We start from the raw sequence: 24,150 nt of genomic DNA, 5'->3' as shown, positions 1-24,150 counted from the left end.
ATATGAATTATTTCCTCTGAATCCACTGATTCGGTCACTCACTCATCTGTAGAATGTTTTTATATTTCCCCTGCATGCTTGCATTCAGTTCGTTCAGTTTCCCAAATACGTCTGTTACATAGGCAAGGAGACACATTTATTAAGTCAACCAAGTCTTAGATTTTTTTTACATCCATTGTGAATGACAACAGTTCTTCTCTCAATGTGAAAAATCTCTCCAACACTCCCCCTCGATAACCACCAAGCCTTGGTGTGAAATTGTCATGCTCTGATCCCATATCTCCACAAAGTTTTGCGAACAGGCATGCGCGCAGCGGATGTGGTTTGATGTAGTTTACAATTGAAGTTACCTGTTGCAGTATATCTCCGTGTTCTGTGCTCAGCTCTTTTGCCGCCAGTTGCTCTCGGTGTATCATACAATACGTCCATATGGCAGAGGGAGACACATTCATAGCTAAAGTGCAAAGGCCTGCCTGCCGTCCCGCCATAGTTGGAACCCCATCTTTGCAAAAGCCCACCATTCGATCCCATGGAATCTGGTTTCCGTCAATATAGCCACGCAGCACACTGAACATCCTATGTGCCATTTAATGCTTGGGAATCATGAGACAGAACAATATGTCCTCGCATCCGAGACATGTATAGTGAACAAAAGTAAATGCAGGGCATCTCGGCCCTCACAGCTAACGTCCATTTGGAGAGCATAAGCTGGGGAGTTTTGAGTCATTCAGTCAGTTTCCTCTTGATTGCTAGCAATAGCATACATTCTTCATTTAACAGTGTTATCTGACAAAGGTATTGATGTGAGTTTCTGTGCCTCTGCCTCCCCACACATCGTTTTCAGCATATCAATTGCGGCCGGTAATATCAAAGTCTCTGCAATAGTGTGTGGTTTCATAGAGTAGTGGGCTTAGCCATTCACCGTGGGAATGATTCAAGTGCAACGGTCACTTGCGGTCTTTTCCCATGATCTAAGGGAGCTCTCTGGTTGAATTTTATCTTTTAGATATGAATAACTTTCATTTAGATTTTTAAGGTTAACCACATTACAATGATTTTGAGATACAAAGACGATATTATAATATATATACTCTTTTGTATATTTTATATTTTATATTTTATTTTACCTTTATTTAACTAGGCAAGTCAGTTAAGAACAAATTCTTATTTACAATGACGGCCTACACCGGCCAAACCCGGACGACGCTGGGCCAATTGTGCGCCGCCCTATGGGACTCCCAATCACGGCTGGTTGTGATACAGACTGGAATCGAACCAGGGGGTCTGTAGTGACGCCTCAAGCACTGAGATGCAGTTATATACAATGCATTCGGAAAGTATTCAGACCCCTTCACTTTTTCCACATTTTGTTACGTTACAGCCTTATTATAAAATGGATTAAGTTGTTTTAAACCATCATCAATCTACACACAATACCCCATAATGACAAAACAAAAACAGGTTTTTAGAATTTCTTTGCAAATTTATAAAAAATTAAAACTGAAATATCATATTACATAAGTACAGTGGCTTGCGAAAGTATTCACCCCCCTTGGCATTTTTCCTATTTTGTTGCCATACAACCTGGAATTAAAACAGATTTTTGGGGGAGTTGTATCATTTGATTTACACAACATACCTACCACTTTGAAGATGCAAAACATTTTTTATTGTGAAACAAACAAGAAATAAGACAAAAAAACAGAAAACGTGACCGTGCATAACTAGTCACCCCCCAAAGTCAATACTTTGTAGAGCCACCTTTTGCAGAAATTACAGCTGCAAGTCTCTTGGGGTATGTCTCTATAAGCTTGGCACATCTAGCCACTGGGATTTTTGCCCATTCTTCAAGGCAAAACTGCTCCAGCTCCTTCAAGTTGGATAGGTTCCGCTGGTGTACAGCAATCTTTAAGTCATACCACAGATTCCCCTTAAACCACTTGAGTGTTGCTTTAGCAGTATGCTTAGGGTCATTGTCCTGCTGGAAGGTGAACCTCCGTCCCAGTCTCATATCTCTGGAAGACTGAAACAGGTTTCCCTCAAGAATTTCCCTGTATTTAGCGCCATCCATCATTCCTTAAATTCTGACCAGTTTCCCAGTCCCTGCCGATGGAAAAACATCCCCACAGCATGATGCTGCCACCACCACGGATGGTGTTCTCGGGGTGATGAGAGGTGTTGGGTTTGCGCCAGACATAGCATTTTCCTTGATGGCCAAAAAGCTCAATTTTTGTCTCATCTGACCAGAGTACATTCTTCCATATGTTTGGGGAGTCTCCCACATGCCTTTTGGTGAACACCAAACGTGTTTGCTTATTTTTTTCTTTAAGCAATGGCTTTTTTCTGGCCACTCTTCCGTAAAGCCCAGCTCTGTGGAGAGTACGGCTTAAAGTGGTCCTCTGTAGCTCAGCTGGTAGAGCACGGCGCGTGTAACGCCAAGGTAGTGGGTTCGATCCCCGGAACCACCCATACACAAAAATGTATGCATGCATGACTGTAAGTCGCTTTGGATAAAAGCGTCTGCTAAATGGCATATTATTATTTATTATTATTAAAGTGGTCCTATGGACAGATACTCCAATCTCTGCTGTGGAACTTTGCAGCTCCTTCAGGTTTATCTTTGGCTCTTTGTTGCCTCTCTAATTAATGCCCACCTTGCCTGGGCTGTGAGTTTTGGTGGGCAGCCCTCTCTTGGCAGGTTTGTTGTGGTGCCATATTCTTTCCATTTTTTAATAATGAATTTAATGGTGCTCCATGGGATGTTCAAAGTTTCTGATATTTTTTATAACCCAACCCTGATCTGTACTTCTCCACAACTTTGTCCCTGACCTGTTTGGAGAGCTCCTTGGTCTTCATAGTGCCGCTTGCTTGGTGGTTCCCCTTGCTTAGTGATGTTGCAGACTCTGGGGCCTTTCAGACCAGGTGTATATATACTGTGATCATGTGACACTTAGATTGCACACAGGTGGACTTTATTTAACTAACTATGTGACTTCTGAAGGTAATTGGTTGCACCAGATCTTATTTAGGGGCTTCATAGCAAAGGGGGTGAATACATATGCATTTCACTTCACCAATTTGGACTATTTTGTGTATGTCCATTACATGAAATCCAAATAAAAATCCATTTAAATTACAGGTTGTAATGCAACAAAATAGGAAAAACGCCAAGGGGGATGAATACTTTTGCAAGGCACTGTATTCAGACCCTTTACTCTGTACTTTGTTGAAGCACCTTTGGCAGCGATTACAGCCTCAGGTCTTCTTAGGTATGATGCTACAAGCTTGGCACACCTGTATTTGGGAAGATTCTCCCATTCTTCTCTGCAGATCCTCTCAAGCTCTGTCAGCTTCTATGGGGAGCGTTGCTGCACAGCTATTTTCAGGTCTCTCCAGAGATGTTCGATCGGGTTCAAGTCCGGGCTCTGGCTGGGCCACTCAAGGACATTCAGAGACTTGTCCCAAAGCCACTCCTGCGTTGTCTTGGCTGTGTGCTTAGGGTCGTTGTCCTGTTGGAAGGTGAACCTTCACCCCAGCCTGAGGTCCTGAGTGCTCTGGAGCAGGTTTTCATCAAGGATCTCTCTGTACTTTGCTCCATTCATCTTTCCCTCGATCCTGACTAGTCTCCCAGTCCCTGCCACTGAAAAACATCCCCACAGTATGATGCTGCCACCACCATTCTTCACCGTAGGGATGGTTTCATCAGACCAGAGAATCTTGTTTCTCATGGTCTGAGAGTCCTTTAGGTGCCTTTTGGCAAACTCGAAGGGGGCTGTCATGTGCCTTTTACTGAGGAGTGGCTTCCGTCTGGCCACTCTACCATAATGGCCAGATTGGTGGAGTGCTGCAGAGATGGTTGTCCTTCTGGAAGGTTCTCCCATCTCCACAGAGGAACTCTGGAGCTCTTTCAGAGGGATCATTGGGTTCTTGGTCACCTCCCTGACCAAGGCCTTGTCCCCTGATTGCTCAGTTTGGCCGGGCGGCCAGCTCTAGGAAGAGTCTTGGCGGTTCCAAACTAATTCCATTTATGAATGATGGAGGCCACTCTGTGTTCTTGGGGACCGTCAACACTGCAGAAATGTTTTGGTACCTTTCCCCAGATCTGTGTCTCGACACAATCCTGTCTTGGAGCTCTACGGACAATTCCTTTGACCTCATGGCTTTTGCTCTGACATGCACTGTCAATGGTGGGACCTTATATAGACAGGTGTGTGCCTTTCCAAATCATGTCAAATCAATTGAATTTACTACAAGTGGACTCCAATCAAGTTGTAGAAACATTTCAAAGCGGAAATGTCTTGAGTCCATAAGTATTCAACCCCTATGTTATGGCAAGCTTAAATAAGTTCCGGAGTAAAAATCTGCTTAACAAGTCACATAATAAGTTGCATTGACCCACTCTGTGTGCAATAATAGTGTTTAACATTATTCCTCATCTCTGTATCCCACACATACAGTTATCTGTAAGGTTCTTCAGTTGAGCAGTGAATTTCAGACACAGATTCAACCACAAAGACCAGGGAGGTCTTCCAATGCCTCGCAAATAAGGGCACATATTGGTAGATAAAAAAAGCAGACATTGAATAGACATTTGATTATGATGAAGTTATTAATTACACGTTGGATGGTGTTTCAATACACCCAGTCACTACAAAGATACAGGCGTCCTTCCTAATTAATTTGCCAAAGAACAAGGAAACCACTCAGGGATTTCACCATGAGGCCAATGGTGACTTTATAACAGTTACAGAGTTTAATGGCTGTGATAGGAGAAAACTGAGGATGTAGCATTGTAGTTACGCCACAATACTAACCTAAACGTAAAACTGCAAAAAATGTGGCAAAGAAATTAACTTTATGTTCTGAATACAAAGCGTTATGTTTGGGGCAAATCCAACACAACACATCACTGAGTACCACTCTTCATATTTTCAAGCATGGTGATGGTTGCATCATGTTATGGGTATGCTTGTTATTGGCAAGGACTAGGGAGTTTTTTTGGGGGGATAAAAATAAATTGAATAGAGGTAAGCACAAGCACAATCCTAGAGGAAAACCTGGTTCAGTCCACTTTCCAACAGACACCGGGAGACAAATTCACCTTACAGCAGGACAATAACCTAAAACACAAGGCCAAATATGCACTGGAGTTGCTTACCAAGATGACATTGAATGTTCTTCAGTGGCCTAGTTACAATTTTGACTTAAATCAGCTTGAAAATCTATAGCAAGACTATGTCTGGCAATGATCAACACTAATTTGACAGAGCTTGAAGAATTTTAAAAAGAATAATGTGCAAATATTTTACAATCCAGGTGTGCAAAGCTCGTAAAGACTTACCCAGAAAGACTCACAGCTGTAATCACTGCCAAAGGTGATTCTAACATGTATTGACTCAGGGGTGTGAATACTTATGTAAATGAAATAGTTCTGTATTTAATTTTCAATACATTTGTCAGAATTTCTAAAAACATGTTTTCACTTCGTCATTATGGGGTATTGTGTGTAGATGGGTGAGGAAAATCGAGTTAATCCATTTTGAATTCAGGATGTAGCACAACTAAATGTGGAATAAGTCAAGGGGTATGAATACTTTCCGAAGGCACTGTATTTGTAAGCAGGGACATGATCAATATGGACACCATCCAAAGTACATATGCTTAAATCATCAGAGTTATTATGTGCTCTAGAGAACAAAATATACTTAGTTTTAACTGCATTCAATACTCATTTCAGATCAATAAAGTTTTTCTGTAATACAATGAAGGCAGACTGTAGTTCAGATTAAGGCAACTGTGGGGGCAATAGCATACACAACAGTATCATCGGCATACAAGTGCAGGTTAGAATTTTTTACAGATAAGTCGCTATTGTTAATGTAAACAGTCAAAAGTACAGGACCCAGAATTGACTCCTGCAGGACACCTTTAGTTATGTCCAGAAAACCATATTTAAATCAGTAGGTAAACATTGAGTTCTATCTGTCAAGTAATTTTTAAACCAGTGACATGCAGCCTGGTCTAGGCCAATTGAGGAAAACCTCTGAATTAGCAGTGAGTGAACAACAGTATCGAATGCCTTTGACAGGTTAATGAAGAAGGCAGCACAATATTGAAATGTATAACTTGTGATGCAGCAGAGAGAGTGCTATGACCTGGTTTAAAACCCGACTGATGTACATTTAGAATACATTTAAAAAATAAGAAAGATCTTAACTAAGAATTAATCATTATTGTAATATTTTAGCAAGGCAAGAAAGTTTAGAAATAGGGCGATAATTATTAAGGGTCACCACCTTTGTGAAGGAGGAGTACATGGGCCGCCTTTCAAACCATAGTACCAGATATAATCGTCAGGTTAAAAATATGGGTTAATGATTCAGAAAAAAAGGGGGGCAGAGAGCTGCAGCAAAAATGGATCAAGCATATCAGCCTCAGTGGATTTTTTTTTTTACATCTACAATCTTAAGCAAGGCATGTAGCACATTACAGGTAGTAAATTGTTGAAATGAAAACAAAGACTCACTAGAAGTTAACCGGTTAACTATCGAGTCAGCTAGAGGCTGGCAGAGGGAAGAGCAGTCGATTGGCTGACCAGGAATCATGAAACATGTCAACACGTTTTCCAACTCGGTCAATACAGTGGTGTGAAAAGTGTTTGCCCCCTTCCTGATTTCTTATTTGTTTGCATGTTTGTCACACTTAAATGTTTCAGATCATCAAACAAATTTAAATATTAGTCAAAGATAACACAAGTAAACACAAAATGCAGTTTTGAAATGAAGGTTGTTATTATTAAGGGAAAACAAAATCCAAACCCACATGGCCCTGTGTGAAAAAGTGATTGCCCCCTACAACCTAATAACTGGTTGGGCCACCCTTAGCAGCAACAACTGCAATCTAGCATTTGCGATAACTTGCAATGAGTTCTTTACAGCGCTGTGGAGGAATTTTGGCCCACTCATCTTTGCAGAAGAATTGTTGTAATTCAGCCACATTGGAGGGTTTTCGAGCATGAACTGCCTTTTTAAGGTCATGCCACAGCATCTCAATAGGATTCAGGTCACGACTTTGACTAGGCCACTCCAAAGTCTTCATTTTGTTTTTCTTCAGCCATTCAGAGGTGGACTTGATGGTGTGTTTTGGATCATTGTCCTGCTGCAGAACCCAAGTTCGCTTCAGCTTGAGGTCACGAACAGATGGCTGGACATTCTCCTTCAGGATTTTTTGGTAGACAGCAGAATTCATGGTTCCATTTATCACAACAAGTCTTCCAGGTCCTGAAGCAGCAAAACAGGCCCAGACCATCACACTACCAGCACCATATTTTACTGTTGGTATGATGTTCTTTTTCTGAAATGCGGTGTTACTTTTACGCCAGATGTAATGGTACACACACCTTCCAAAAAGTTCAACTTTTGTCTCGTCAGTCCACAGAGTTTTTTCCCAAAGGTCTTGGGGATCATCAATATGTTTTCTGGCAAAAATGAGACAAGCCTTAATGTTCTTTTTGCTCAGCAGTGGTTTTTGTCTTGGAACTCTGTCATGCAGGCCATTTTTGCCCAGTCTCTTTCTTATGGTGGAGTCATGAACACTGACCTTAACTGAGGCAAGTGAGGCCTACAGCTCTTTGGATGTTGTTGTGGGGTCGTTTGTGACCTCTTGGATGAGTCGTCGCTGCGCTCTTGGGGTAAGATTGGTCGGCCGGCCACTCCTGGGAAGGTTCACCACTGTTCCATGTTTTCGCCATTTGTGGATAATGGCTCTCACTGTGGTTTGCTGGAGTCCCAATGCTTTAGAAATGGCTTTATAACCTTTTCCAGACTGATGGATATCAATTACTTTCTTTCTCATTTGTTCCTGAATTTCTTTGGATCTTGGCATGATGTCTAGCTTTTGAGGATCTTTTGGTCTACTTCACTTTGTCAGGCAGTTCCTATTTAAGTGATTCCTTGATTGAGAACAGGTGTGGCAGTAATCAGGCCTGGGTGTGGCTAGAGGAATTGAACTCAGATGTGATAAATCACAGTTGAGTTGTGTTATAACAGGGGGTGCAAACACTTTTTCACACAGGGCATGTAGGTTTGGATTTTGTTTTCCCTTAATAATAACAACCTTCATTTAAAAACTGCATTTTGTGTTTACTTGTGTTATCTTTGACTAATATTTAAATTTGTTTGATGATCTGAAACATTTAAGTGTAACAAACATGCAAACAAATAACAAATCAGGAAGGGGGCAAACACTTTTTCACACCACTGTAAACTTTAATAAAACTTATGAAACATGTAGTTAACAATGTTATTTCACTATTTCGAGACTTACATTGCACTTTAACATTGCACAATACAAACATTTATAAACACTGCAAATTAAGAGACAGAAATGTGGCTTCCATTTTGGCTGCAGAGGAGTATGTGAGAGGTCAGTATGACATCACTTCCTGGTGAACTCTCACAAAAATCATATAACATTTAATTAACCTTTTTGTTCATTATTTAGTGACTGACATTGTATGTTTGCACATTCAAAAGAAGAAAAATAAGAAGCCAGATGAACAGTTGTCACTAGTTAACACAGACACAAAGTCCTAATTATGGCTAAACCCCATCCATTTCTACAATTTATCTTCTTAAAATCGGATTTGAAACCTAACCCTTACCTTAACCCTAGTCTTGCGTTGCCATACCTCCAAAATCAAGTCTTTGTCGCGGCTCCCTTGGAGGTCTGGGGAATCTTTGTTTTGCAGCAAGATTATAGTGGCAAGATTTTGATTGGATGTTACATTCCAAGAACCCTCCCCCCACATGCCTGTAGAAGGGGTGCTGTGTGTTATGTGCGTCACTGTTTTCCGTCCGGTTTCAAGTGCTAGTTTTCAAGTTATCAAGTGTAGCCGACAATCAGCTATTTATATTCATTGAAATTGAAAGTGGATTACACTGGTAAAGTCAAACGTCACAACATGTTCTAAATCACTTTGATGACAAACTTTTTTCCATTCGTCCACATGGCTGCTGGCTGCGCTTTGCTACCACAAAAAATTGTGAAGATTGCCCATTATTTTGTTTTTGTAAGGTCCCAAAAAATGGAGAGAGTGGGAGAACCTACAGTGCCTTGCAAAAGTATTCATCCCCCTTGGCGTTTTTCCTATTTTGTTGCATTACAACCTGTAATTTAAATTGATTTTTGTTTGGATTTCATGTAATGGACACACACAAAATAGTCCAAATTGGTGAAGTGAAATAAAAAAATATACTTGTTTCAAAAAATTCTACAAAATAAATAATGGAAAAGTGGTGCGTGCATATGCATTCACTATGCTATGAAGCCCCTAAATAAAATCTGGTGCCACCAATTACCTTCAGAAGTCACATAATTAGTTAAATAAAGTCCACCTGTGTGCATTCTAAGTGTCACATGATATCAGTATATATACACCTGTTCTGAAAGGCCCCAGAGTCTGCAACACCACTAAGCAAGAGGCACCACCAAGCAAGCGGCACCATGAAGACCAAGGAGCTCTCCAAACAGGTCAGGGACAAAGTTGTGGAGAAGTACAGATCAGGGTTAGGTTATTAAAAAATATCAGAAACTTTGAACATTCCACGGAGCACCATTAAATCCATTATTTAACAATGGAAAGAATATGGCACCACAACAAACCTGCCAAGAGAGAGCCGCCCACCAAAACTCACGGACCAGGCAAGGATGGCATTAATCAGAGAGGCAAAAAAGAGACCAAAGATAACCCTGAAGGAGCTGCAAAGCTCCACAGCGGAGATTGGAGTAGCTGTCCACAGGACCACTTCAAACCGTACACTCCACAGAGCTGGGCATTACGGAAGAGTGGCCAGAAAAAAGCCATTACTTAAAGAAAAAAATTAGCAAACACGTTTGGTGTTCGCCAAAAGGCATGTGGGAGACTCCCCAAACATATGGAAGAAGGTACTCTGGTCAGATGAGACTAAATTTGAGCTTTTTGGACATCACGGAAAACGCTATGTCTAGCGCAAACCCAACACAACTCATCACCCCGAGAACACCATCCGTGGTTGTCACGATCGTCATGGAGAGACCAAGGCGCAGCGTTGCGGGTGAACATATTATATTTATTAAATGATCACACGATCAAAACAACAAACGAAAAAACGTGACGTCTATGGTTAAACACACACCAACACGAACAAGAAACCACAAACACAACGTGAAAGACAGACAGCTAAATATGGCTCCCAATCAGAGACACCCAGCTGACACTCGTTGCCTCTGATTGGGAGTCACTCAGACCAACATAGAAAAATCAAACATAGAATTACACACCCTGGCTCAACATAACATTGTCCCCAGAGCCAGGGCGTGACAGTGGTGGTGGCAGCATCATGCTGTGGGGATGTTTTTCCATCGGCAGGGACTGGGAAACTGGTCAGAATTTAAGGAATGATGGATGGCGCTAAATACAGGGAAATTCTTGAGGGAAACCTGATTCAGTCTTCCAGAGATATGAGACTGGGACGGAGGTTCACCTTCCAGCAGGACAATGACCCTAAGCATACTGCTAAAGCAACACTTGAGTGGTTTAAGGGGAAACGTTTAAATGTCTTGGAATGGCCTAGTCAAAGCCCAGACCTCAATCCAATTGAGAATCTGTGGTATGACTTAAAGATTGCTGTACACCAGCGGAACCCATCCAACTTGAAGGAGCTGGAGCAGTTTTGCCTTGAAGAATGGGCAAAGATCCCAGTGGCTAGATGTGCCAAGCTTATAGAGACATACCCAAAGAGACTTGCAGCTGTAATTGCTCCAAAAGGTGGCTCTACAAAGTATTGACTTTGGGGGGTGAATAGTTATGGGTGCTCAAGTTTTCAGTTTTTTTTGTGTCTTATTTCTTGTTTGTTTCACAATAAAACATATTTTGCATCTTCAAAGTGGTAAGCATGTTGTGTAAATCAAATGATACAAACCCCCCAAAAATATATTTTAATTCCAGGTTGTAAGGCAACAAAATAGGAAAAATAACAAGGGGGTGAATACTTTCGCAAGCCACTGTATTCAAGTAATTATTTTTTATTAGCTAGCTAGCTAGCTGGCTACAGTAGGCCACTTTGTAGGCTAAGTCAACTGAGCTGCTAACTAGCTAACTTACACATGGAAGAGGGTGAAATTGCAGCTCCAGCTGTCAGTAAATGGAGAGTGTAGGCTACTGTACTGGATAGGGCAGGTAATTTTGTGGGAGGACATTATGAAAAGATTATCCAGTTCCAGTGCCTAGAGGGGGAAACTTTGAGGACAGAGAGATAATAGCAACATAATATTCTGTCTGTCTAATTTGAGTATAATGAAGCCTGTTTCTTTGTGATGTTTTCTGTCCTGTGAAAGCCTGTCTGCAGATGAAGAGAGATGGCCCAATGAATGTCCCAAGAGACTAAGGGTATATCCTATATGCCATGGGTTTTATGTGTAGGCCTTCCTACAGTGTGTTAGCAAATGTTGTATACAAAAATACAGTTAAAATCACACACAATGTACTGTATAAACCTATTACAATTGGAGCAGGCCAACCATGCTGGAGGTCTGCTGGGTGTGCATGGTTCTGTTTCAGCCCCTCAATAACACATCTGATTCAACTTATCAAATCTAATGAGTTGATAGTCAAGTGTGCTATTGCGGGGCTGGAACAGAAGTCTGCTCACCCAGTAGATCAGGGATCAGTGAAGCAAGGTTGGCCACCACTGGTATGAAGTTTATTTTGTTCACCTGAAATGATGCTTTAGTAATAGTAGCCTAGTTGTTACTACTCAATTATCTATTGTTGTTTAGACTACGATGTCTAATCTTTACATACAAGTTTGTTTATTTGTACATTTTGAAATGATGAAGTGTTGATTCTTTGAAGTTAACTGTTTAAACTTTTAATTGTTAAACTATTATTCAAAATGAACTAGTGTCAATGTTGATTAATCACTTATCGCAATCCTGCAATAAAGAGCGAAAGGCGTTCTGTATCTAATGTGTCTGTGATTCTGTGTCGTATTCTCAAATGTACATTTCCATTTTGTTTAGTTGTTTTATTTGATTGTCACTCTCTCTCAGTATATCAGCTATGTGAATCAATTTTGCAGCTTATATGGCATTCACCGCCAATTTTAGCCATAGGCCTACAGTATGGTGGCATTACTGGCCTTATGGGCCTCTGTCATCTGAAAAAGAGAATAGCTAAACTAACACATTGTTTACATGTTGAGCTACACTATCGGTCAAAAGTTTTAGAACACCTACTCATTCAAGGATTTCTACATCGTAGAATAATAGTGAAGACATCAAAACTATGAAATAACACGTATGTAATCATATCAAAAAAGTGTTAAACAAATGAAAAAATATATTTGAGATTTGAGATTCTTCAAATAGCCACCCCTTTGCCTTGATGCCAGCTTTGCACACTCTTGGCATTCTCTCAACCAGCTTCACCTGGAATGCTTTTCCAACAGTCTTGAAGGAGTTCCCACATATGCTGAGCACTTGTTGGCTGCTTTTCCTTCACTTTGCAGTCCGACTCATCCCAAACCATCCCAATTGGGTTGAGGTCGGGGGATTGTGGAGGCCAGGTCATCTGATGCAGCACTCCATCCTTTTTGGTAAATAGCCCTTACACAGCCTGGAGGTGTGTTGGGTCATTGTCCTGTTGAAAAACAAATGATAGTCCCACTAAGCCCAAACCAGATGGGATGGCGTATTGCTGCAGAATGCTGTGGTAGCCATGCTGGTTAAGTGTGCCTTGAATTCTAAATAAATCACAGACAGTGTCACCAGCAAAGCACCCCCACACCATAACACCTCATCCTCCATGCTTTACGGTGGGAAATACACATGCAGAGATCATCTGTTCACCCACACCGCGTCTCACAAAGACATGGTGGTTGGAACCAAAAATCTCCAATTTGGACTCCAGACCAAAGGACAAATTTCCACCGGTCTAATGTCCATTGCTTGTGTTTCTTGGCCCAAGCAAGTCTCTTCTTCTTATTGGTGTCCTTTAGTAGTGGTTTCCTTGCAGCAATTCGACCATGAAGGACTGATTCACACAGTCTCCTCTGAACAGTTGATGTTGAGATGTGTCTGTTACTTAAACTATATGAAGCATTTATTTGGGCTGCAATTTCTGAAGCTGGTAACTCTAATGAACTTATCCTCTGCAGCAGCTGTAACTCTGGGTCTTCCATTCCAGTGGCGGTCCTCATGAGAGCCAGGTTCACTTACCTTGTCACAACACAACTGATTGGCTCAAACGCATTAAGAAGGAAAGAAATTCCACAAATTAACTTTTAACAAGGCACACCTATTAATTGAAATGCATTCCAGGTGACTACCTCATGAAGCTGGTTGAGAGAATGCCAAGAGTGTGCAAAGCTGTCATCAAAGCAAACGGTGGCTATTTGAAGAATCTCAAATATAAAATATATTTTGATTTGTTTAACACTTTTTTGGTTACTACGTGATTCCATATGTGTTATTTAATAGTGTTGATGTCTTCACTATTATTCTATGATGTAGAAAATAGTAAAAATAAAGAATAACCCTTGAATGAGTAGGTGTTCTAAAACTTTTCACTGGTAGTGTATATGAGGCAAACCTTATACCAGATTTTGTACATGCCTTTTAAGTGCTGACCTATAATTTTTGGGATAGTTTATAGTGCTAATCCAACCGTTGTAATTTAGGAGATGAAAATAAGGAGATTACAATTAGGCTACAGGAGATGAGCATTACAGGTAACATTTTATGAGGTTCATAAACATTTATTTCATTAATTTTAGCAATGTAGCTTGCAACATGATTACATTTGTTCCCATAGATAAACAGTACATGGTTGCTCTATGTGTCACTGACTCTGGATAAGCTAGCGACTGGGCTAACACAGATAACCTTTAAGGTCAATAATATGCTGTTTTATTAACACTTTAATGGCTTTATAATCACGAGAGAAATTGAACTAGCTACTAGCTAGTTAGCTTTTCTCAAAACAAACCTCATTGTTGCTAGCTACTTCTTGTCCATTTTGCTAGCCTTTACAGCCAAAGATTACTTCAGAAACATCAAAATAAAAAATATTGATATGGCCTGCGTTGTAAACCATTTCTCCCCTTTTGCTGCAGCTTTAGTTTATCTCGAAATAACAATGCTGTGAAAACCAGCGTGCTGCAAACGTTCTAAAATGTTTTGTCACCAGTGCTTGTTTTGTTGAAATTTTTACGGCACTGGTGAGCACCTTTGGAGCTCCGCCCAAGCAAGGCATTTGATTGGTTTGATGTGTTGTGATGCGTCACTAATTTACACCAGATTCCTACCCCTCTTTATCTGATTTCTGCCATGGAACTTCCCCAGGCTTCCCGTTTTAGGGAAACCTGGTTCACGACGAGGCTACCTTAATCCTAACCCTAACCACACTGCTAACCTTATGCCTAACCCTAACCTTAAATGAAGACCAAAAAGCCAATTTTGAATATGTGGCTGTGGAATCTAACTTTGTGTCTGTGTTATCTAGGAGAAACCCAGGAGAATGCTGGGCTACAGATAGAACAATGAGCCAGATAGTAATTATAAAGTTTATGCCCTACTCCCTACTGGGTTTCACTTTAAATTGCTTGCTCCTGGGTAGGTACATGATAGTTACAAGTGTATCCTATGTAACTACATTGTTCTTACATTACACTTGATTCAGTATAGCCTTTGAGCCAGGTCATAACATTGTTACAATTTTTGTTACCCGATCCTAATCCATTTATCAACCCTGGTATTACATGTGGATTCGACCTTGTATTTTCATGTAACAAGGTCAGATTTTGGTTCGAGTTATTAACATGGTAATTCACAGGTGACAATCAAACGTGTAATTACAAAACTTTAGTTACATAGTAGAACAAGACAATGTGTAATAACATCAGTAATTACACATGTGGAATAACCTTCAGCAAGTGGATGTGTAATTACACATTCCTTGTTCCAATTGTATAATAACTGATAGTGCTACAACCTTATTACCATGTAATTACATAGTAACACCTATGTGACTACTATGTTGTTACTACAGTTATTAATGTGTAGTTGCATAGTAATAGGGGAAGCTTAATGTAAAGTGTTACCCACATTTCTTCAATTGGGTTACAAGCAATTTAATTCATTCCCTGTAAATCAAGAAACCAAGTTTGTTCAATAACTTGAAATAAATTATCCTAACATTCTTTACACAATACTTTCACATTTAAAGGCTCTACACAATCTATGCAACGGATCCGCAAGGGATACGATGGAGATTTGTTTGCAAATCTCTCTACGTAGTTCTACGTACTTTTGTGCTGCTGCATTTTGGGAACGCAATGCAAATGGAGCTCCGTAGAATTCTTTGGGGAGCTGTACTTGAACCGCTTGGTTGGGAGTGCATCAATGTTTCTGCAGTGCCAACAGGTGCATACTCATTGCTTGGGACATGTATTAGCACACTCTCAAAAAATAAAGGTATGGTTAGGGTACAGTGTTGTTCCCTGGGGTACAAAAAGGTCAAAGGTACACTTCACAGCTACCCATATAAACTCACATGGTACAGTTCGGCACCTTGTAGGTATGGGAGATTTCTCTACTCAATATTTTGAATATAAGGCACGATCATCACTGCACTTTAAAATATAGGTAGTGGGCAATGTACTGGTTGGGGCTCATTAGCATATTTTGGTCATGGTTAGAGATTTAGAGTTTAAGTGTTTGATGTTTTGCCGATGTAAGTTGAGCACTTCCTCTGACATGGTTCTGCAAACTTTGAAAGAAAATGTATTAGTAATGAACTAAACTGTATATTAAGTTAATGTGTGTTTTCTAGTAACTTAATGGTGACTTGTTGCTATTAATTATTTATTTCTTAACTGGAAACTATTTGATATTAAGTTACTGTAAAAGTCACTGACTTACTGGCAAAATGTTGCCAGTAACGTACAGGACCACGTGCTGCCACTAGTAATCCTTGCCCGTAACCTACTGTGCCTTCACTGACGTTTCTGTTGACAACATGCACATCATTTGCTGATTGAAAGCATACTATAGCAGCGACAGCCTATCACAAGATTGCAGGAGTGGCTTTCAGCTACACAGTAAATTTTGAAGTGTTAAAGTAACACTTAAAGAGTTAAATTTAACACTATTTCTGAGTGTATATGGTCCCACCCTGAAATAGTGTTAATTTGACTCTTTTCATAGTGTTAACATTTTAGAGTTAAATTAACTCTAAATAGAGTAAAAATTTAACACTCGCTTACACTGAATAGTGTTATTTTAATTTTACACTAAAGGTTAAATAACACTGGAGAGTGTAAATATTACCCTTGGAAGAGTTAATCATTTACTCTTCTAAAATAACAAATCAACTCTGATTGAGTTTGATTCCAGTCCAGTTTAACACTGCATGGAGTTGACACTCAAGGTTAAAATAACTCTGATAAGTGTTGATGTTACACACTATTGTGTTGATAATTGACTATCTTGCAGTGAAAAACAAGCTCAAATAGAGTCAAATTCTAACACCGTATAGTGTCACGGAAATAAATCTCAGCAGTATTCATTTTACACTTTTTTAGTGTCAAATTACACCAAATACTCCATTAAGTGAGTAAAAATCACAACTTACCACAAAATAATGCATTTCAAATTTTTATTAACAGCTCAACTATGTCAGGCTAAAATATATTAAGAATACAAATCCCTTTTTAAAACATTGACCTTAGGTTTCCATAAAATGGCAATAGGGAACAACATACAAGGAGGAATCTGTCGTTCCATACTTCATTTGAACATCAAAAGGTTTAAAGTAACACAGTTCAGTAATGTTGATCACCTTTTGAACCCTGTCTGGATGCATCCTGACCTTAAAGGCATAGTAATGGTAATCAAAACACACTGTTTCCATCAGTTTTCCACAGAGCAATACACAGTCATCTTTCACAGCAATAATTTTGATTTTACAAAATACAGGCATCTCAAATGCTACCTCAGTACAGATAATGAAGTCACGGCGGTACTCTGTACCATGATGTTTGATCCACTTGGCAGAAAACACACTGGTAGACAATACAGACCCAAATTTTAAAGCAATCTCGGGACCTTCTTTGAGCTCACTAAGTGTTACCATCTTCCCCGAACCTAAAGTTAATCTTTCCTTGCTAAAGGACTCTCGATACATTGCCATACAACTTTGGTGCTTTTTGGCTAATGTTTTTGTTACATTTTTAAAGCTTTTTAATTGCTTCTTAAAAAAATTATGTTTAGCTTCATAACGCATGCACCACATGTGCAGAACTGGGCCGATGTTTTTTATATTACGAGGGTAATGAATCATGAAGTGATGCTTTGGTAAGAGATTGATTGCAGGAAACAACTGCTTGAAGAGCTGATGATGATCAATGATTAAATGTTTGAGGTAAATGGTCATGCCTTCTGTAAGGACTGGGGAAAATACAATGTTAACAATGTGTAGAAGCAAAAGTAGAAGATGCCAGTGCTGGTCATCTGACTGTATTAAATCACCAAATAGCAAAGGCATATTACGTAATAAGCACCAAGACTGTATAGCATTCAACCCCAAATCATTACTTCCATCAAACAACTTTACTCTAGGTGGACGGTTTCGCTGCTGATTGTATCCATAGTCAAAAGCATGTATTCTACCAGCCAGTTGTTCAGCATTTAGGAAGTTTTCCTTAATGTACTGCAGGACAAGTTTGACTTCAAACTGAGCAACTCCTTCTAAAATATCGTGCATTATATCTACAGAAAAATTGTTGGCTGTATTAAAATACTGTAGTGAATTCAGCAGACAAATGCGTTTGACACCATAGATATGAGGTAGTGTAGGATCTGTTTGTAAAGTTTGACAGTGCAGTTTGTGCATCTCGATAGTTCGTAGTACAACTTTTGGATCATCTTCACAGAACACAGTTTGAAAACAATCTTTCTCAAGGAGACAGAAACGACAACAATACCTTGCCCCAAATGACTCCACAAAGCCAAATAAACCATGCAACCCAAGATTATCACCAGTGACCTGAACTATGGTACCGTGAATCACATCTTTCAATCTGGGAACTTTAAGTCCCTCTGTCTCGAGTACTTTAAGATCACTGACAAGTGGCTCAAGTATCAAATTAAAACCATAACGCTTGATGTCCTGCGCATGGAAAAGAGCACCCAAATGAATATTTATCAATGATGAATTAAAGATTGGGGGAAAATTCCTTAATGTAAAGTATATAGCACCTAATTTGTGTATACCCTTTTTAGACCCCAAGGGGTTTGCTGTTTCAAAGTCGTCATAAAATAGCTGGATCTGTATGGCATCTTTTTCTATAGAGAATAAGGGACTTTTTTTAAAATAGGCGGCATCTCTCAAGTCTGCATACACACCTTCCTTGGGCATGTGCCTGGGCTTGAACATGTCTGCAAGTTCTGGGTTTTGAAAAATGGCCTTTAGTGTTTCTAAAATAGGAATATATGCAAACTTGTCAGTTACAACGACCTGATCGTATGTCCCAGTTGTTTTGTTTCTTCTGCTGTCAAATCTTGTGCCAAGCACCTTTTCAACAGGTTCTACGATTCCCCATTTCTCTTTGAAGTGTTTATTTCGTTTAGCTTCTGAATTTAAGGGTGTGAAAGGGTTTTCCAACTTTTGCAAAGATTGTTCTATTCTGTTCTTATTTTCAGTTTCCTGTGGAGATAAGCACTGCAAAGCTGCATCTGTAGCTTGACTTTGAATCTCAAAAAACACTTCTTCCATGGAGGAAACAAAACTATTTACAGTAGATTGACTTAATCCAGCTGCTTTTAGTTGTGCAACAGCAGAGGCACACATATCTAGAGTGCTCCTGTTGGACTTTTTCAACAGAGTAGATGTGGCTACCTCGTGTTCATTAACTGTCCGTGACGTTGTAGCTGTCTCCTCTACATTAGTGGTCACTGCCTCTCCAATGCTGCTTAAATAAACATCAGGGTCAACCTGTTGGTCAATATACTCAGTGTGTTTTGTGTTTAAATGTTTCCTAAAACCAGAAAACGTACCAAACGCACAGCCACATCCAGTCTGAGCACATTTAAGCCGGAGATTTTTTCCAGGCAAGTAACCGTGAACTAATCGTAAATGCCTAACAAGCATATTTGAACTCGATAACTCAGCCTGACAAACAAAACACTTCATGTTCGAGGAGAAACTTCAAGCACTAATGAAGTAACCTCGCCCTGATTTCAGCAACACGAGGGCTCTCTTTGACCTTGCCAGCATCGATGCTGTACACTGTAGTTTGGATGAAAGTGTACATGTTGTGGAGCATGGTGTTGTAGGATGTGCCAAACACAAAATGTGCCTTAAATAGTTCGTCAAAAGCAACAAGAGAAGAGGTTGACCTGCAAGGTATGGCATTCTTGTCGATAATGATGAAGAACTGGTGGATTGCATTCTTCTTAACTCCAACAGCTAGGAGATAGGGCTGAGCGCTAGTAGTGATGGCATCGAGATGCTCTTGAATGTTTGTTCCGGTCTGCGAAGACAAATGAGGGAAAACTGTAGTTAATGGCCAAGTAGTTGTAGAATATGCAGAAAGAGCCAATACACTACTCTTATTGAATATGAATATTGAATGAATACTTGTAGCCTAATATTAGGTGTTCATACCACAAATTAGAAAAAATACAAACCTTCTTGAATACCACAAGATGTTTCTCTGCTTGGGATGCGGAAACCTTTCCTGGTCTCTTCCGACCCTGAGCGGAGGGTGGAATCAGGTGTATAAGCAGTAAAACCGATGACAGATCACTGTCCCAACCTGTAACAACACAAGTTCAATGTTAACACACTTCAGTTACGTTGTTTTCTTTACAAAAGACCCCCCAGACAGACAGCAGTTCTACATCACAAGAAGTTCTCTAACTAAAACATCCACAGGGCTGAGTCAAATCTCAAAAGTTTTGTTCAATATACTGCTACAGAACGTACTCGTAAATCTTTCACAGATCCAGCTTCTTAGTATTATGTTGATATTTAAATGTTTACACATAATGTTGATATTGCAATACAACACAAAAGGTAGGCTTACAAGCATCTTACCAAAGTCAACATCCAATTCAGTGCCATCCTCAGGAGGATCAGCTGCCAGCAAGAGTTCTTCAAGCTCACTTGTGGATGGAAGCTTTCTGCATTGTTTGATGATCTTTTTCTTGAACGTGACCGGCCACCTTTCCAGAAGCTTGCTTGAGGTATCCTCTCCGAACATTAGAACAAAATCCTGTTCAACCTGGAGTGGGGTGGTGTTGGTGACAATTTCAGTTATTTGACAGCCAATCAAATTGTATTGCGTGCTAGTTTAGCTAGCTAGTATCACTACAATGTCTTACAAAACAATTCACTTGTCATAGTATTTTCAAAATAACATAATTACCAAGCTTTTGACGTCTTTAAAACGTGGAAACTCAGACAGTATGTTGCTTGACTGCTGGGGGTCGAGGATCATTTTGCGGCGATACACAAACGTCAGTTCCATTTTCTTCTTGATTGTGTCTGCATCAGCAGAATGTTTCATCAGTGAGATTGCTTTGTTGCACTCATCATCAGTCAGGGCAGTCTCTGGAACAAACTGGGATTCTCGTCTGACAGTCGGTCCTCCAGACATGTCTTCACCAGTTGATCCTTTGGCTGATTCTACACAACACGGGAAAATTTCAATCATGTCAAAAGTTTTAGTAGCCTGGCTAACTTTTAAAGGAAGTACTCCACTGTAAAATATACTTTTTGAGCTGTAAACTAAATGATATGAATGATATGTTTGATGCTAGGGAGTGTGGCAAGCTGGTTTAGCCAAGGCCAAATGGGAAGAAGGCCAAATTACAGGTGTTGGCCATCTGAGGGGCAGAGGACAGCAAAGGGGGGGGGTGGTTACATGATATATATGAATGTATATGGAGCGTGATAAAAAGGTGACCTTGAAATTGTGGCGTTAATGGCGACGCAAGGAAAAAATTTGGGTGCACCTACATTTTGTGCTGGTGCACCTAAATAAAAAAGTTAGGCGCACAAGTGCAACCAAGACAAAAAGTTAGTGTGGAGCCCTGCATCAATGCTGGTGTTAATATTGACATTATTTCTTCACAATTTATGAAATCTGCAGTTTGTGGGTTGAAAAATGTATGAAAATGCCATCTACTGGTTTAAATCACCCTAAAGTTTGCAAGGCCAGTTTGCCAGGGGTTGCCTCGACCAGTCAGTGTCGAGGCAACCCCCCCTTATGTCACAGTCCTTTGTAGGTCTCTGATGCATATTTTCTTTAAATTTGCTAAGAGGGAGGGAGCTAGCAGAATTGAAGGATGTAGTTACACATTATACTATATGTCTGAGAAATAGTGCAACAAATGCAATTATTGATCTAGCAACTGTTTTGTTCCATACATTTTCCAGTATTACCTCCGAATGATGATCGCCTGTCTTTGGCGGTGCCTCTCTGAATAGTTTTAATCCTCCAGGCCAAGTACCCAGTTCCACTCTCGCCATCATAATAATGCTCCTTGAAGGATGAAAGGATAACAAAAATGGATACTTCATTGAAAACAACATGGTCTGGTAGGATTCAAAAACTTCCAATAATATTTAACATTACAACTATTACTGTGTGCAACTCACATAGCCATTCTTAGAGAATGGGTCACTGAGGTACGGGAATAAGGTCACTATTCCTTTGGCATACATTTCTTTCACCTGTCTGGGTGGAGATGTACTGCAAAATTGAAGAAGAAAGGATTGTGCAGTCATATTCACTTAGATTCAGATTTAGATTTACAGATTGAGAACACAAGGACTATTAACAAATTACCCATTCATTTCTGTCATGTCAGCTGCCAGCATGTTCACCATTTTGCGTCTTGTTTCATCCGTCAAGGACTTGGTTCGGTTGTATTCATTTATTATACGTTCCCCACCGGTTTTGTTGGTAAGAGCTGATTCCACCAACTTAAAACAAAATGCATAACAATTCTGCATGTTATGTCCACTGCAAATAAACTGGAAATAAACTAATATGATGTCAGAGGATGTCCCGATCCAATCTCAAAGATTGCAAGTGCTACAAAAATCCAATGAAAAAGCCAATAATGGTAAGAAACTCCCTCCAGACAGCGACAATAACTTGAATGTACTCGAAGTGTGCACTGTATTATCAATAAATAAATAAAAGTATCTGATCAGGACTCAATATCAGCAGATACTTTTTTTAATCGGATAGGGCGCTTAAAAAAACTTGATCGGGACATCCCTAATCAGGACTTCAAAAATGTTTTGAAACCATGTAATTTACAATGTATATTAATGTAATTTTAATTCTCTGAGAACAGATTCAAGAACAGAATTTAAAATGTCAGAATTGTCTTACTTGCTTGGCTTCTGTATCCAGCCTCTGGCGTTTTCTGGAGGGGCTATCTGAAATAATGACTGTATCCTCAGAGTCCAAGGTATCAAGGGATGATGGTTGGGATTGCTCAGAAGAGGCCACCATGGAGACAGATTCTAACCATGATTTTTAGAAGAAAAAGAATTATATATAGTTCCCTCATAATCTAAGACACTTATTTAATAGACACCATGAACTTCATAAAACAAAGAAATAACGTATTCATTAATTAGTCTAATTAACTGAAACAAACCTGAGTCATATTTGATGGTTAGCACCCCAGTTGAGGGATCCTTTATAATATCCTCAAAAACATCATCATCCAATTCAGTCCCTGAACTGTCAACAATTTTCACACCTTCTGTTACAGCTGGGACACCAAACTTTGCAAATGCTAGAAAAAACAGGGATAAAAGCTTGTGTAAACAAAAGTAAATCATTATTTATATAATAATTTCACTGTGTACACCTACCTTACCCTATAAAATAGGTTTTAAACAAACACTATTAAGTGATTAAAATGTTTTTTTTTGTAGCATCATAACTATACCTTAAGCAATGCATCCACAATTAAAGTGTAGTTACCAAGGGCAAAACAGAAGAAATTTAGACGTACAAAAATGGACCAGTTCCAAAAACCTGAGAACTTAACATGTCCCATCATTTTAGGAATATTCCAGTATATCAATTTTAAACAGCTAAATTCAGACAGTTATTACTAACATTGTCAAATTCTTACCTGCAATCAAAAAGTCTTTCAGATTTGGCTCAGTTATTCTGACAAATTTTTGGACATCTCCAAGTTTAGCTTTAAGCAGCATGCTCCCTGCAAATAGTATCAGTACAATTTCTCACAGTTAAAAAGTTGATGGTCTTATTTTAGCAGTATTTCCTCAAATATAAGAAAAAATATTGTTTCAAGCCACCAAAGTGCTGAGAAATGATCAGCACTTTTGCAGAAATGGCCAGTTAAATTGAAGTTACTGTCAAACACATTAAAAAGGATAACGTCTGATTTTCATCCTTGTAACATTAATGTTACCGCCTTGCCCGCACAATTACTGCAATTGTTGGGTCTTGGTATATTATAGAGTGTGGTCTAGACCTACTCTGTCTGTAAAGTGTCTTGAGATAACTCTTGTTATGATTTGACAATATAAATAACATTGAATTGAATAATGTTAGCTAAACGTTACACCATAAGTGTGTGCTAAGATAGTGCTTAAGTATTTTAACAGTACTGCTGCTGCTTTGAAACCCGAAAGTCATTTTGTATAATATCCAGGAAAAAAATAAAGGCACACCGCTTAAGCAGTGTCCAAGGTTAATGTCTACCCGCCGTTAACATAATAAATCCATGCCACCCGCACATAGTTAGCCAGTCAAGCTAACGTAGCTAACTGTAGCTAGTTTAGCCAACTCCCCTTAGTCTTTGCTATGTTCCTGTAATATCTGAACGTTAACAAGAAGTACACAATCCCCCCTCCACGTTGTATTAACATAACTTACAATAAATCGGGCTGACATTGTCTAGTTTGAACGTTATGTTCGTCAGTTAATGTTAATTAACGTTAGCTTAATACTGCTGGCACATGGACTGGACAGAAGTCAGTCACAACATGTTAACGTTAGCCTTTTTAAAATTCGACATTTTAAGACCTAAAACCAACTAGAGTGCACTGTT

Source organism: Coregonus lavaretus (genome assembly GCF_964263955.1).
Source record: "Coregonus lavaretus genome assembly, chromosome: 2".
In the NCBI taxonomy this organism is placed as follows: domain Eukaryota; kingdom Metazoa; phylum Chordata; class Actinopteri; order Salmoniformes; family Salmonidae; genus Coregonus; species Coregonus lavaretus.
Note: the sequence above shows the minus strand (reverse complement) of the source record.